Here is a 17,684-nt window from a genome sequence, read left to right as displayed (position 1 = left end):
AGCTGCTAGGAAACCACTGCTAAGGACAGGCAACAAGCAGAAGAGACTTGTTTGGGCTAAAGAACACAAGGAATGGACATTAGACCAGTGGAAATCTGGGCTTTGGTCTGATGAGTCCAAATTTGAGATCTTTGGTTCCAACCACTGTGTCTTTGTGCGATGCAGAAAAGGTGAACGGATGGACTCTACATGCCTGGTTCCCACCGTAAAGCATGGAGGAGGAGGTGTGATGGTGTGGGGGTGCTTTGCTGGTGACACTGTTGGGGATTTTTTCAAAACTGAAGGCATACTGAACCAGCATGGCTACCACAGCATCTTGCAGCGGCATGCTATTCCATCCGGTATGCGTTTAGTTGGACCATCATTTATTTTTCAACAGGACAATGACCCCAAACATATCTCCAGGCTGTGTAAGGGCTATTTGACCAAGAAGGAGAGTGTTGGGGTGCTACGCCAGATGACCTGGCCTCCACAGTCACCAGACCTGAACCCAATCGAGATGGTTTGGGGTGAGCTGGACCGCAGAGTGAAGGAAAAAGGGCCAAAAAGTGTTAAGCATCTCTGGGAACTCCTTCAAGATTGTTGGAAGACCATTTCCGGTGACTACCTCTTGAAGCTCATCAAGAGAATGCCAAGAGTGTGCAAAGCAGTCATCAAAGCAAAAGGTGGCTACTTTGAAGAACCTAGAATATAAGACCTATTTTCAGTTGTTTCACACTTTTTTGTTAAGTATATAATTCCACATGTGTTAATTCATAGTTTTGATTCCTTCAGTGTAAATTTACAATTTTCAGTCATGAAAATGCAGAAAAATCTGTAAATGAGGTGTGTCCAAACTTTTGCTCTGTAATATATAATTTTTATTTAAAAGAAATCTGTCAGCAGGATTTCAAACCTGAAACTATTCATATCTGCATGAAGCTCTTTCAAAAACAAGTCCGGCGATACCTTTACCTGGCCAGTCCGTTCCTCGAATACTGAGAAACCAGCATTTGAATTGATATGCAAATGGGGTTAAAGAGCTATGGTAGATCTTTTGTCTCGGTCACTCCAGCTTTATTCCTCACCCAGAACCATCTCCTCCTGTTTGACCGATGGCTCATTTGCCTGAAGTCACACAGCTGGAGACTGTCAATCAAGCAGGAGGCTTGGCGTCTGGGCGTAGAATAGAGCTGGAGTGACAGAGGCTTTCGATCTACACCTACAATAGCCTCAGTTTTGAAAATTTGGCTGGCATCCGTCTCGCTGTCTCTCCCATACACAGGAGTGCTTGTTCGGCTGAGTGCTCCTGTGTTCTCTATGAGAGCTGTTGCTAGATATGTCTGGCGGAAGTTTATCTCCAGTAGATAATATGATATGCAGTGCAAAAATTGGACGTACTTGATCAATATTTCCTTTGAGTAAAAAATTTCCTGCACTCCCATACACATTAGTGTCGGTCTAACCCGGCTGACATTAGTCTGATGCTTATGGGCTAATTTACACATGACCATCAACAAAAGCAGTGAAAATTCAAATTAGCGTTCATCTAAAGTGATAAGCTGGGTGGTACTCCCACTAGAAGGCCACACATCATTTTTTTCATTGACAATACACTTATGGGAAATTCATCAAGCTATATGCAACAAAAAAAAAAATGATGAAAATTATTATGTGTTTGAGACACTTGTGCCTAGAGATGGTGTGAATGTGAATCGATTAGCAGGACCCGATCCCTTAGCCATGTCAATAATCTGGGGCCAATGGACAAGAACCCTGAGAACTACCTCATCTTCTGATTAACTGGTCTGGCACAACGTCACATGTAGGTCCCGGCTGCAAGGATGACATCATGCAAGGCCGCTAGTGAAGAGAGGAGCTGTGAATGCCAAGAGGTGGTTTTCAGGGCGTATATTCAATGGCCACAGATTACTGAAGTGGCCGATGGACTAATAATAGGTGGTGTATCATTGAACTAGTCAGTCAAAAGATGGATCAGATTTATCAAACAGCATATGGACCATTCTGATAAATCTGGCACATATAAAGACAGCTTGTCTCCACTGTCCAAGAATTGGAACGTATTGATAAATCAGCCGATCAAGCTTTATAGGTGTACAACCGGTACAGGCGGAAAAAAGCTTGCTTGATAGGTGTACAACTGAGGCAAGTGGACAAAGCTTGCTTTATAGGTGGTAGAACTAAGACAGATGGACAAAGCTTGCTTAATCTGGAACAAGCAGACAAGGCTTGCTTTATAGGTGTACAATTGGGTCAGGCAGAGAAAGCTTGCGTTATAGGTGTACAACTGGGACAGACCGACAAAGCTTGCGTTATAGGTGTACAACTGGGACAGACAGACAAAGCTTGCGTTATAGGTGTACAACTGGGACAGACAGACAAAGCTTGCGTTATAGGTGTACAACTGGGACAGACAGACAAAGCTTGCGTTATAGGTGTACAACTGGGACAGACAGACAAAGCTTGCGTTATAGGTGTACAACTGGGACAGACAGACAAAGCTTGCGTTATAGGTGTACAACTGGGACAGGTGACTAAATCTTGCTTTATAGGTGTACGAGGTAGATGGACAAAGTTTGCTTCATAGGTGTTCAACTAGGACAGACCAACATCTTTCGTTATAGGTGTACAATTGGGACAGGCTGACAAATCTTGCTTTATAGGTGTACAACTGGGGCAGGCGAGGTTAGCTATGGAGTAGTAGTGAAGCAGCGAAGAGAACCCCAGTTTAGCAATGAAGTGCCACGATCAACTGGACGCATCGATGTTTTAAAATTCTGGTTGGTACGGAGGACGTGCTAACACCTGTGCGTCTAGTTTCCCTGGCCGATGCACTAAGACTATAACACAAAAAAACAAGATGTTTATCTCTCAAAATCAAAGAGTTGCCTTAAATAGCCCTGCTAAAATTATCTCAGCGACAGCTGCCAAATTCCTTGACTACCAGAAAGTGTCAGTGAAGGACAGTTCAATCCAAAATAGTTGGGCACTACGGACAATGGGAAAGAGTTACTATAGTCATCAAATCCAGAAACCTTTAAAAGGAGCCTGTCAGCAGGATTGTGCTCAGTAACCTACAGACAGTGTCAGGTCTGCGCCGTTATACTGATTACAATGATATCTTCGTTGATGAAATCCGTCTTGTGGTTGTTGTTTCATCTTTATTTTCAGTTAATGAGATTCTCGTGCTCCGGGGCGGCCGGTGGGCAAGGCTGTGGGTGGGCTGGTGGGCGGTGCTTTATGTGGTGCTCTGCTTAGGTATTCATCTGTATGGCTTCTCACAGGTCACTGATCCCTCACTGACCTGCCCCCTATTTTGCATTGTGAATATAATATGGTTCGAGAAAAAAAAATCACATTCCTAAGTCTGACGGAGCCTGTGCTGGAGCATGATACAGGGAATAACATGCATAATTTCGTTTTCATTAGATATATTGCTTTAAGAATTTTTTTTCTCAATCAAAATGGCGCCGGCGTCTGCACAGTAGCATATATTGCATTCCGATAGATGCTACTGGACATGCGCCACTGCCAGAGCCATTTTGGCAGAAAAAAAAACAAAAACTTAGGCTTCATTAAGATGGTGCCGGCAGTGCCTGGGCAGTAGCTTCATTTTGATAAAAGCTACTGCGCAGGCACCACCATCTTGAAGGAGCCTAATAATTTTTTCCTTTGCCAAAATGGCGGCAGCAGCGCCTGCACAGTAGCATCTATCGAAATGCAATAAATAATATTATGCAGGCACTGCCGCCGGCCCCTTTTTGTTTGAAAAAAAAAAAATCTTAAAATTAAATGTCTAAATAAAACGAAATTATGCATATTACCCCCCCGTATCATACTACAGAGCAGGCTCCGTCTGCCTTAGGAATGTGAATTGTTTTTTTCAAACCATATTATATTCATTATGTAACCTAGGGGGCAGGTCAGTGAGGGATCAGTGACCTGTCAGAAGCCGTCAGTATGAATAGCTATTCAGAGCACCACATGATGACCCCCCACAGGCCGCCGCGGAGCACGGGCATATCCTTAACACAAAACTGCAAACATAGATTACACAACAACCACAAGACAGATTTCATCACCCAAGGTATCATTGTAATCAGTATAACGGCGCCATCCTGACACGGTCTGTTACTGTGCACAATCCTGCCGACAGGTTCCCTTTAAACATTTTTTTTATTTACAGTATCCCAGTCTGTACTGTATCAGCAAAGCAAGTTTTGCAAAGTACGTACACAATCAAGTGAAGGTTATCCCAGTAATGTGAGGATGAACGACAAAAGCCTAGGTTAATGATTATTAGTAGTGATGAGCGAGTGTACTCATTGCTCGGGTTTTCCCCAGCACGCTCGGGTGACATCCGAGTATTTATGACTGCTCGGAGATTTAGTTTTCATACCGGCAGCTGAATGATTTACAGCTACTAGCCTGCTTGATTACATGTGGGGATTCCCTAGCAACCAGGCAACCCCCACATGTACTCAGCCTGGCTAGTAGCTGTAAATCATTCAGCTGCCGGGATAAAACTAAATCTTCGAGCAATTACAAATACTCGGATGTCACCCGAGCGTGCTCAGGAAAACCCAAGCCGATGCTTGAAAAATATGTTCCAGTCCCCATGCCTGCTCTACAGCCACAACACATGCAGGGATTGCCTGTTTAATTGAAGTTGCTGGGACTCTAACATATTTTTCGAGCATGCCGAAGTCACTCTGTTAGCACCTGAGCATCCTCAGATAACACCTCAACCCAACACGTTTGCTCATCACTAATGATTATAAGTACATATTATAAAGATGAACCACAGAAGATCAGACCCGGTTTTGCTTGGTTGCACCGCCGTGGCTAGTGAGCACCTATCCCGCACTTACCTCTTATTGCACTTAGTAAACAGGGATAAATTGGCCCTTAGAAAAGACAGAGAGGAAGAAACAAACACTAGGTCAATCGGTCCTAAGTGGTTAACCTGGCGTGTTAAATCTTTGCAGTCCTCCCAACACCTGTTCTATTCAGGCCAGTGAATGTCACTTCATTCTGATGTGAATGATGAATTTAACAGCCACACTTAGGAGTATCATATGCAATTTGAAGCTGAATCTGGAGAGCCACACAAGCTTCTGAGGTCACCGATTGGCTGCAACACTGATGGCACAACAATAAAAGGTGATCGAGCAGCGGTGGAGACTCCGAGCTGGACCTGCGGAGGGTCAGTAAAGCTGAATCTTTTTTCTTTAAAGGGAACCGGTCATCCCCAAAAACGGAGATGAGCTAAGCCCACCAGCATCAGGGGCTTATCTACAGCATTCTGGAATGCTGTAGATAAGCCCCCGATGTATCCTGAAAGATGACCTTACCCGGCGCCTGCGCACTGCAGTATTTTGCTCTGCCCTCAACAGGGCAGACAAGGTACGCCTGCGCTGGAGCCGCAGTGTGAAGAAGAGGACGTCATTGTATGAAGATGAGAGGCACTGGACCGGACCGCGACACCCATTGGACCAGAACCGGATCGGGACCGCCCCTGGGTGAGTATAATCTAACTTCTTTTTCTCATCTTTCAGGATACATCAGGGGCTTATCTACAGCATTACAGAATGCTGTAGATAAGCCCCTGATGCTGGTGAGCTTAGCTCATCTTCGATTTTGGGGGTGACAGGTTCCCTTTAAAACAATCTGCAGCTGGTGGACAGGGGATATTCTGAAACACCAATAACCAGCATATACATCAGATAAGTGCTATCCAATGTTTTACCGGATAGCACTCGGACCAATGTTATACTATGGGGCAGTGCAAATCTGCAGTGCAAATTAGATGGCACGCACCAATTCAAGTCTATGGGTGTGTGGAAATCACTTGGATGACATCTGACTGCAGCCCGATATCCACGGACTCATACAATAGAGAAATTTTGTTCTCCATCTTTTCTTCCCCTGTACTATGACTCTCTCACCTGAGAGAATCGGATCACACTCTACTGACACTGATCAAACTCGGATCAGATCAATCAATCGATCCAATTCTCGGAGGAGAGAATCTACGCTCATTTGACCCCAGCCTTAAAGTAAATCTCCATTTGTATCATCATTTCCTGTGGTAAAGGGATAGACATGGAGTTGTAGCAGACACAACCAAGGCTTGGGGCCTGTCGGGTTCCTAGCTCACAAAGGAAGGACCCAGTATTATAAATTGGAAAAAGGATAGGTTTTGTGCACGTTATAGGTTTTACATAGGGGTCCATATCTCGGATCATGTCGTTTTTACACCAAGCATCCTGTGATAATTAATTTTTCTCATACCCAGCTTCATAATCCACTGCAGGCACCTTATTCCTAGGCTCAGAAGAAACGTCTGCCAAATCGTGGTGGATTGCTAAAATGTGGAAATATTCATCCAAGGTTGGAACATTTCCCGTGGTCTAAGGATATGCAGTAGTTACCATAAATGTACCACTCTCTGACTTATGACGCAGCTCGTCTTAATTTTTTTTTACGGCGTTATCAGTGCTAAGGCCATACATCCAGGCAGGGCTTCCCCCGCCCTTGTGATGCTGCGTCATGCTTTCTGGGGAACATGTGCATGCACCAACGTAAGCACCGTGTCACAGTTTCCTACAAATCTTCGACATTTGGAGAATGCCTTTGACTTCAGCATTGGGAGTTTTTTTTGTATTGTATCACCCTCGCAATATAGGCTAGCAGCCCAGTTGGCCTACGTAATATATTTTTAGCTAGTTTTATTGTGTTGATGGTCTACATTAAAAAATGAAGCACAATTATGAGTAAAATCCATGAAAATAAGTGCCAGCTTTCCCCCGGAAAACAACTAAATGGCCTTTTATTTGGTCATAAAATAAAATATAAAGCCTTCCCCATACATATTAGATAAAAAGTGGCCAAATCCACTGATTCTGTCAGGACCGACCAACTGACCACCTAATGGGTATGGGGGACTCCTGAGTCTTACCCGACAGATGATTAAAGTATGCAAGAAAAAAAAAAAGAGTAAAGATGGCCGTATAAGTTAGATGGCTGTTGGTCGAAAGAAAGTTTGGCTGAATGTCACCTCAGCTGTGTCTCTCATACACATGAGCGCTCCTGTGTTCTCAGCCGCCATCTGACATGATCTCAGGGAGAACAATGCAGTCCAAAATCGGTTTGGCTGGTTCCCCCATATACATTAGACTGTTGTCGGAACAGGTCGATTTTGGAGGGTTCGGCTGACACAAGTACAACGTGTATGGCCAACTTTACCATACTTACTGGTATCTTGAATGCTACCAGCTTACTATTAGTTATATAAATACATGGAAATGTAAAGGACCAAATAACCATTAGGCTAAAGTTGTCCAAAATCATCCATACCGATGAGCTCGGCCAACAGTCAAATGTGTATGGAGGCCTCCCAATTCTTTCCAACAGATTATGTCTGGGAGGGGGAAGGATTGGGCAGCTGGAGGCAAGATAAGCAGCTGTCAGACGCCTGGCAGAGGCTTTCTCCTCTCTCCCTGTGTAAACACAGCTGACCCAAGAGTTCATTGTATGTATGGAAGAGTTGGAGAGGTAGTCATCTCCCTAAAGATAGTTTGGTCACTAGCTATCCCATGTGAATGGCCAGATTAAAGAGGACTTGGTCAAAAATGGAGACATTTTGCTCTGATATTATTCTTGCTGCTCCGCTGAGAATTCTGTATTTTTTTTAATCCACCATATGGCTAGAGATATGGGCCCATTAATTTAGTGCTAATTTTCAGGTCTTAACAAGGGGCGTGCCTTTAGTCTGTTCTGGATAATTACCCTGTAAGCACCACCCCATTGACCATAAACATTTGCAGTAAATATAAAGGCACATATCTCTGAAACCGGATTGCGGGTTTGAATTTTTTTCTGATCATTACTGTACGTCTTTAAAAGAAATGTCAGTAGGATCAACCCTTTGTCTATGTGGAGATGCAGGTCATAGAAAACTGAATAAAATGATCCCTTGATATCTGCGATCCGATGTCTTAATCCAGAGAAATCCACATTAGTTCTGATCTTAGTGCACAGCTGTATGTGATTAATAGAGTAGACTGTCAGTCATTTCATGTCTCACACTGGTAATGTCTCCTTTCATTTATAATCAGTTCTTCAGGCAGATTCTCGTGGAGACCTATGTCCGGCCCATAGATCTTAACAGCTCATTTACATATAAGAAAGTTGTAAATTTCTCTGGACTAAGACATTGGATTGCAGATATCAAGGGATCATGTTATTCTGCTTCCTATGACCTACATGCCCATATAGACGGCTTAGGATGGTTGATCCTACTGACACATTCGCTTTATGGCTGGGCTTACACAGCACAATCACAGCCATTTACTGACGCACATCATCTAAAGGCAAGCCAAGTCGTTTAAGGCCGATTACAATTCTATGTGCACAGAACAATAATTTAAACGATCATTCTGAGCGCACAGAACATGATTGTTCTTGGAAGCACATCTCCTGTTTACATAGGACCGCATGCTAAATATAATGATCATTTTTAAGCTTAAAAATGATCGCACCCTACAAACGAGCACTTTCCACATTCGTTGGGCATTTGCCTGCCTGACGATGAGGAACAAACTTTCCGATTATCAACCGAATCAGTAATGATCCAAAGTGCTAAAAAAAAAAAGTCACACTAAAATATATCCGAAAATGATGTATTCAAACTGCTCCCTCTACATCTTGAACCTTTTTTTATGCTCCTACACACAGTGTTATCACCAGATAACAGCTCCTGCAGCTCAGCGTTATCTGCTGGCCACTAGTTTGAGCCCTCACGCCCTTCAGGACCCTACTTTATCAAAATAAAAAAAGGCGCGTGGTGAATGTGGCAGTTGTGCTAATCTCTCCTCCAGGCCATAAAAAAGTTTCTCCCCTAAAGAACTGAACAAAGTTCCAATTCATCCTGCAGTCATAAGGAAATCAGCGATAACAGGATAAGTGTGGACAATTTCTTGACCAGAATTGAGCTGGATAGAAAAAAAAAAACTGTAAAAATGTTGTCCTACAATTTAAAGAGGTTCAGCATAAATTAAATGGCGCTGGCAAATCCTGGGAACAGACAGTTTATGCTCCTAGCATTATAATTATAACATTACTCTTAAGGAGACGTACTTTTTTTCGGCATGAAAACAATGGCGAAAATTCTATGCGTTTTTAATACTTAACCAATTGCATCTAAGAGGAGAAAACTGCACACACACACTGGAAAAAATAGGCTACTTTCACACTAGCGTCTTGCACTGCACGTCGCTATGCGTCGTTTTGTAGAAAAAACGCATCCTGCAAAAGTGCTTGCAGGATGCGTTTTTTCTCCATAGACTAGCATTAGCGACGCAGTGCGACGCATTGCCACACGTCGCAACCGTCGTGCGACGGTTGCGTCAGACCGTCGCCACCAAAAAACGTTGCATGTAACGTTTTTTGGTGCGTCGTGTCCAGCATTTCCGACTGCGCATGCGCGGCTGGAACTCCGCCCCCTGCTCCCCGCCCCTCACAATGGGGCAGCGGATGTGTTGAAAAACAGCATCCGCTGCCCCCGTTGTGCGCCGCAACGTCGCATTGCGAAGTGCACCACGCTAATGTGAAAGTAGCCTTAGAGTATGTTCACATGTGGTGTTTCTGCAGCATGTGTTTTTAGCAGAAAAAAAAAATGCTGCGCTTTACAATACCAGTAAAAATCTCATACATAGGCTGCCGTCACACATTCAGTATTTGGTCAGTATTTGTAAGCCAAAACCAGGAGTGGAACAATTAGAGGAAACGTATAAGGGTATGTGCACACGTTGCAGATTTTGCTGCGGATCTGCAGCGGTTTTGATGCGGCGGATTCGCCTCTGTTTTCCATGAGTTTACAGTACCATGTAAACCTATGGAAAACAAAATCCGCAGTGCACATGCGGCGGAAAAAAACGTGCGGAAACGCTTCGTTGTTTATTCCGCAGCATGTTCATTCTTTGTGCGGATTCCGCAGCGGTTTACACCTGCTCCATTATAGGAATCTGCAGGGGTAAAACTGCAGGTGGAATCCGCACAAAAACCGCAAAAATCTGAGGTAAATCCGCAGGTAAAACGCAGCGGTTTTAACCTGCGGAATTCTCAAAACAGGTGCGGAAAAATCCGCAGAGGTTCCAGCTACGTGTGCACATACCCTAATAGAAGCATATGCACCACTTCTGTATTTATCACCCACTCCTGGTTTTGGCTTACAAATACTGATGTAAAATACTGACCAAATACTGATAGTGTGACAGCAGCCATACGCTGTTTTTTTTTCCTAGCATTTTTTTTAATCTGCAGCATATCAATTCTTTCAACTGCAAAAAAATATGCATATTGTATACAGCATTTTTCCTGCCAACAGTCTGTTTTTTGGTGCAGATAAATCTGCAGCATGTGAACATACTCTTAATGTAAGGGTGAATAAGGTTTTTCAAATCTCATTCATTTTGCTGTTACTATAAAATATGTCAATTTGTGTCAAAATCCGTGGAGGTATATGTCCCAGCTGCGGCTTTGTTACAGTTGCATCCAGTCTCCATCTGTGAATTGTACAGCATGTGCTGCAGAGAGATACATTTTATCAACACTCATACAAGACAACTAAATATCTGAACATTTTTGAGATGGAAAAGCAACAATAAAAAAAAAAAAATAAATACATTATATATATACACTCACCGGCCACTTTATTAGGTACACCATGCTAGTAACGGGTTGGACCCCCTTTTGCCTTCAGAACTGCCTCAATTCTTCGTGGCATAGATTCAACAAGGTGCTGGAAGCATTCCTCAGAGATTTTGGTCCATATTGACATGATGGCATCACACAGTTGCCGCAGATTTGTCGGCTGCACATCCCAAAGATGCTCCATACAAGGCAGGATGGATCCATGCTTTCATGTTGTTTACGCCAAATTCTGACCCTACCATCCGAATGTCGCAGCAGAAATCGAGACTCATCAGACCAAGCAACGTTTTTCCAATCTTCTACTGTCCAATTTCGATGAGCTTGTACAAATTGTAGCCTCAGTTTCCTGTTCTTAGCTGAAAGGAGTGGTACCCGGTGTGGTCTTCTGCTGCTGTAGCCCATCTGCCTCAAAGTTCGACGCACTGTGCGTTCAGAGATGCTCTTAGGCCTACCTTGGTTGTAACGGGTGGCGATTTGAGTCACTGTTGCCTTTCTATCAGCTCGAACCAGTCTGCCCATTCTCCTCTGACCTCTGGCATCAACAAGGCATTTCCGCCCACAGAACTGCCGCTCACTGGATTTTTTTTCTTTTTCGGACCATTCTCTGTAAACCCTAGAGATGGTTGTGCGTGAAAATCCCAGTAGATCAGCAGTTTCTGAAATACTCAGACCAGCCCTTCTGGCACCAACAACCATGCCACGTTCAAAGGCACTCAAATCACCTTTCTTCCCCATACTGATGCTCGGTTTGAACTGCAGGAGATTGTCTTGACCATGTCTACATGCCTAAATGCACTGAGTTGCCGCCATGTGATTGGCTGATTAAAAATTAAGTGTTAACAAGAAGTTGGACAGGTGTACCTAATAAAGTGGCCGGTGAGTATATATATATATATATATATATATATATATATATATATATATATATATATATATATATATATATATATATATATTGTTTTCTGAGGCATCTACAAAATCTGCAGCATACTTTTTATTTATTAAGGGAGTCTTTTAGCAAAGTATTTCTATACGGTGGGATAAATTGGAGCCTTATGTCAGAGGTATATATCAGGAGAATATCCTGTCGTCTACTTCCATTATACAGTATTTATCTTGATTGCTCACCCGGATTCTGCGTATAAATCCTCACTATATTACCTGGAACTCAGCCTCCAATGCAAAAGATTTGCTGCTATTACTATGGCAGAAATCCAGGTGTCATCTCTGCAGCAGATTCCTTGATAACAATACATAGTGGATTTTCCTACGGCAAATTTTGATTAATTCTACACTTCTAGTTCAGCTAGATGAACATTAGATATTGTCATATAGCGCTCCTCTAATAGTCAAAAACCATATGATGAGATAGAATTATTATAGGCCAGCGAGCCTAGAACCAACTACAGTATTATGTTACTGGAACCAATTCCTTACAACCATAAAAGTGAAACAATAGTATAGTTATAGATGGAAACGTAGCAGTAGCATCGAATAATATCTAGGAACATATAGAAATTCTAGAGTTGCCAACAAATTTTGTTTATTAACCAAGGCAAATTCATTATTTATACGGATGTATGCATCCTGAATATTACCAGATTTCAGACCTGTGTGTTAAAGGGGTTTTCTAGTATTAAGGTGACTGCAGACTTATAGCCTGTGTGACTAAAGACTTGCAAATCCTCACCATGTGCACAGCGCAAGACTGTCAGGATTTTCCGATGCTGGGAGTGGCAACCACGTGAACGTAAGTATGTGATTTCTATACACGTGCAGACTAGACTTGCTCAATGCAAGTGAATTGAGTGAGACTGGACACGTCTAGTCAGAATGTGGCAGGAAGCATCCAAGTCACATGACTATCCACACGTGCACTGTCCACACTGTGAGGAGTCACAAACAGTCACTGCAGACTTGAATTCCAAGCCTAGACAACCCCTTTAAATTAAGAAAAAAACATGTGAAATGTATTAAACAGAGTGTCGGAATCATAAAATATTGCAGAAATAAAAGTAGACTAAAAGAAAGCAAAAACTCCGGCATTCATCTCTAAAGGTCACTAGTCTTGCTAATCTTACAGACCATAAGAAACACATAGTGCCTGATTCATCATTTGCAGGGTTTTTTGTCACTTTTTTGTCTTGTAATTTTTGTTTTTGTGTGCCAAATTCCCTAAAACAGCACGTATAGTTGATTAATTTGGCGTAAAATTATAAATACTCTGTCTTTTGTTTTTTGAAACTTTTTTAGCAGACAAATGTCACATTTTTTAATAGAAGGTCAAACTAAAATCACTCTGAAGTGGAGGGAGAGGACTGGATTACATTTGTGTAAAGTGGTTTCAACAATGAATCAGCTGAAAACATCTGGTCACCTCGTACTCCAATCGCAACGGCGAACATAAAAAGGCAAAAACCTTAAAAATATATATATATATATATATATATATATATATATATATATATATATATATATATATATATATATATATATATATTTATTAAAAGAGGAATAAGATGCAAATGAAAAACAGGTGAAAGCCACAAAAACCCCCTTATGGGTTGAGACCTTGCAGGTGGTAAATGTCCCGATTTCCAGCCATAAACCCAACCTATTTTGCCCGTTACGTTTTAAATTATTATATAATGCAGAAAGAGAGCATAGAAAAAAAAAAAAAAAGATCACAAGAAATAGAAATGGAGTTTACCTTGTTCCCTGCAGGTCAACCCTCACCTTGGATCCAATGTCACCACCACAATGGAAAAGATCAAGTCAAACTTGGGGACAAAGGAGAAAGGACAGCTGAAAAAAAGGTCACCAATACACAACGCTGTACACTTTGCAGCCACAAGACACACCCCATGTTCCAAAATAAGATTATCAGTAAGTGAGCAGGGACATTCCTGTGCCGAGATACTCGCTCTATAAGGGAAGCGCGTACAGTCAGCTGTGGAATGCCACGGTCACACTGTCAGTCACCCTGCTGGCAGGACACATCTTTGCCGGATCACTCATCGGGCGGGGAGCCAAAACGGAAGGCTGTCATACGTCTATTGGGGCAACGTGAAAGAACACCCTAAATGATCACCTACCTGTATACAAGTCCCTTCTGTGCCAATAACATGATAGAATGGTACATATCATTGGCGGAACGTATGCAGCCGTACAGGGGCCCAAGAGGTAAAGGGGCCACCGCCAAAACATGTAACATGTGTTACAAACATCCTTTATAGAAATGCTCTAAACATTATAGAAAAGAATAGAACAAACACTGGCCTACGCGTTTCAAGCTTTAAAAGCTCTTAGGAATAGCACGGAAGGTGAGCTGATGTGAACTCCCTCCTCTTATTATAGGGGACCATTTCAATAATCTAGACATGAGATATTGGAATATTGTTAAAATCGCAAACAATGAATTTTTAGCTTTCCTCCAAGTGGGTTTATGATTTGGTGTATCTTGCTATCCGAGAGCAGCTTGATGTAGGGGTAGACTCTGATTCCAGGGATGTGTCACTTACTGAGCTGCTTGGTGCAGTTTTGATAGAATCCGTGTTTTTTCTGCTGTAGATGTAGCTGAACTGTGTATAACACCGCCCCCACCACTGATTGGCTGCTTCCTATGTACAGTGTCAGCATGCTGCCAATCAGTGGTGGGGGCAGGGATACACAGATTAGTTGGACTGCCTGGCAGGCAACTCCTAGTCCTGCAGTGATAATCTCCTGCTGATAAAACACTGATTGTATTGAAACTACAGCAAGCTGCTGAACAAGTGACACATCCCTAGAGAGCAAAAACTTCCTGCCAGATTCCCTTTGAAATGGATGGAGAACCTCAGGCCCCTGGGCCATTTACGGCCCTCGATGACCTTTTATCAGACCCCCGGGCAGATTCTCAGGGAACGCATTCTTGGGCAGGGAGCTGTATTTTGATTACAACCAGCTCATTAATTTCTTCTTGCTCTGCTAGCACACACACACACAGTGTTCACTACTGAACACTGAAGGGCATGCAATAAAATATTACGTCCTGACACCAGTGCCAGAGTCAGGATGTACTTTGTGGGTGGAGTTTGTACGGCCCCCGAAGGATGGTATAAATATCCAAATAGCCCTTGGCAGAAAAAGATTCCTCACCCCTGGTTCAAGAGGACTTCAGCCACCAGTCCCTTCTGTGATCTAATCCGTCCTTACTCTGTAGAGACCAGTCTTTTGTAAATTACGTATGTCCTCCAAAAAATAAAGTTTTAGCATTTTGCATTTATAAACGCATTTAGCTCAACAGACTCATCACACTTTTCTAAAGTTTAGAGCGTAGTAGTAGCGCCCTCTAGAGGATGTTTTCTAGCTGTGCACTTTTGTTGTGACTGCTTTTCTCCAGGGACACTCAATGTGTCAACATTAAAGAGATGAAAACATTGGGATTTTTCCACTATAGATAGTACCAATATATAGTGTTTACGGAGCACAGTCCAGTATTTCCTGCTCCATCACTTCACTGCTGGCAAAACAAAAAAATATGTTAAAAGGCGAGTTCCTTGGAATGGATCAGCTCCAAAATGCATAAAAAAAAAAAGCTTCATAAACACTTGGAAAGATAATATGGAGGGTGTTTTGAGCATTCATATTTCATGATTAAATTTTGAAAAATGCTTGGTGGGGGGGACAAAAAAAAAGTCACTTCTTTGAAGCGTACCCTGATAGAATTGTTACGGTTGTCAAATCAGTCTACAAAAATCTAGAAAATCTTCCCAAAGGATGAACACACTTATATACTCTATATTGTGTGCAGACAGGCTTGAAAACTTCGCCAACTCCATACAGGGCAGTTGCCAGGTGTGTAATACAGCTCCTGCCTCTAACCGCAGCGATCAGGGCAAACTCGGATCTCTGCCGTTTATCTGCTACGTGTATGGGAACTACGTGTTTTTCAGGTGGCCAAAAATGTCTGTTTCAAAAGGAAGTTGCGTTAGGAAATTCTCACTTTCTCTGGCGGTTTGTAAAACTAACAAGTCTTTCCCTGGTTGTTTCCCTGAGCGCTTATTTGACATTTATGGAAGCAGGTGTTTCGTTTCATTATTTTCCCAGCGGTTTTTATACTGGCGTTTGAGGTTTTTTTTTTTTTTTTTATTTTAAGTCCGTTCAACAATGAAAATACCACTAGTGTTTTTTTAAGCAAAAATGTTGACAAAATGCTCACATACATGCCCGGGCATCTTGTGAACCTTCCCATTGAGTGAAGCATCGTCTTAAGCAGAAGACGTCACAAGAATGGTCTTTTTATAGCTGCTATCCAAGTGCGTTGAAATTGGGGGGGGGGGGGGGGGGGGGGGAAGATTTTTTTTTTTTTATACTACAGGATAAATTATCTGGCAACATTATTCTGTAGGTCAGTACAGTTATGAAGGTAAGAAAACTGTCCAATTTATTTTAATAGCGAAAAAAACCATTCTGAAGTACGTAAAAAAAAAAAAAAAATTGCTTGTCTTAATGTTCTGCAGCCCATAAATTTATTTTTTTTATCCACAGAGCTTGGTTTTTTTAGCCTATTGAGCTTTCGCTTTTTTTGTTTGTGAAAGTAAGGTGAATGAAAAACAGCAATTCTGGCATTTAGATTGTTTATCCTTTTGCAGCTTTAGGTACGATGGTTTCAATAATTTTTTTTTTTTTTTTTTTAATTAATTGGACTTTTTGGGACTTGATAAATAGCTTTGTTTTTTAAATTTATTTTTAGTGGAGCAGGAAAAAGGGTACAAATTGAAATTTTAACAACTTCACCTCCTTGGGTTTTTCCCGTTAGTTTCCATATTTTGCTCCCCTTCTTCCCAGAGCCATAACTTTTTATTTTTCCCTCAATATGACCATGTGAGGGCTTGTTTTACATGTAAAAGGTCACCATTTTCCGAGTCCCGTAGAGTCTGCATTTTTCGTGATGACCCTGTGAAGGAGGGGAGCAAAAAATGAAAAAAAAAACGGGTCATGAAGGGGTTGATGATACCATTGGTTTAGTGTAGGTATGACCTTTTGATAGCCCCCTATTGCATTTTAATGCAATGTTTCGGTAACCAAAAAAATCAATTCTGGCGTTTTGATTTTTTTTTTCTTGTTACGCCGTTTACCGATTAGATTAATTCTTTATACATATTTATAGATCAGGTGATTCAGAACATGGCGATACCAAATATGTGGGGGTGATTTAAACTTATTTTTTTAAAATATTCTTAAAAACTTTTTTTTTTTTTTTTTTACTTGCTTCAATAGTGCTTCAGCCCTGCTGTGTGTAGCAGAAATGATCATTTGCTATGAGCCGAGACAACTGGGCGGCGCTCCTAGTTATCCGGCAATAACAACCACAGGGCAGACCCAGGGATGTCATGGCGACCCGTAGTCATGTGTGTGACATGGACGCCGAAGGGCGGTATTAGTGATGCGCTTCTGATGCGAGCATGTTAAATCGCTGCTGTCAGAGGTTGACAGTGGCATCAAACATGTTAACTGCTGCAGGTGATCGCGATTCTACCCTCAGCTTTTAGGGGCACATGTCAGCTGATGAAATCAACTGACATGTGTCGGGAAAGTTGTAGGCTCAGCGTTTGAGACTGCAGAAAACAGGGGGAGCCAACCTTAGAGGTGACTATACGTCTATGATGATAAAAGGGTTAATATTATTTTAAACTTTTTATTTTTATTATTTAGTTCCCTTAGAGGACTTGAACCTGTAATTGTTTGGTCTTATTTACTGGAATACCACCGTATTGGGAGTGTATAGAGAAATTGTAGTCCTCCTGTGAAGCTCAGCCTTGGGCTGAACTTAACAGGTAAACCAATATGCTATGATAGCCCATTGTTACCCCACGTTCACATTGCGGGGAGCCAATGGACGCCCATGCACACACTGGCAGTGGTGTTAAATGCCATTGTGAGATATTATTTGAAATGTGAAAGGTTGAGAAACCCTGGCTCAGTTA

At 42.1% G+C, this 17,684-nt stretch overlaps 1 protein-coding gene across 1 annotated transcript in view; it reads right to left on the bottom strand.

Moving 5' to 3' along the window:
• The window catches only part of SPTB (spectrin beta, erythrocytic), a 131,657-nt gene extending 117,959 nt beyond the window's left edge, over positions 1–13,698 (bottom strand). Inside the window, exon 1 of the mRNA XM_077262431.1 lies at positions 13,427–13,698. The gene's annotated coding sequence lies outside the window, so the exon portion shown is untranslated. The remainder of the gene's footprint in view (positions 1–13,426) is intronic.
• Between the last annotated feature and the right edge of the window lie 3,986 nt (positions 13,699–17,684).

This window comes from Ranitomeya variabilis, chromosome 1 (genome assembly GCF_051348905.1).
Source record: "Ranitomeya variabilis isolate aRanVar5 chromosome 1, aRanVar5.hap1, whole genome shotgun sequence".
NCBI classification, from domain to species: domain Eukaryota; kingdom Metazoa; phylum Chordata; class Amphibia; order Anura; family Dendrobatidae; genus Ranitomeya; species Ranitomeya variabilis.
This window is presented reverse-complemented; position numbering and strand designations above follow the sequence as displayed.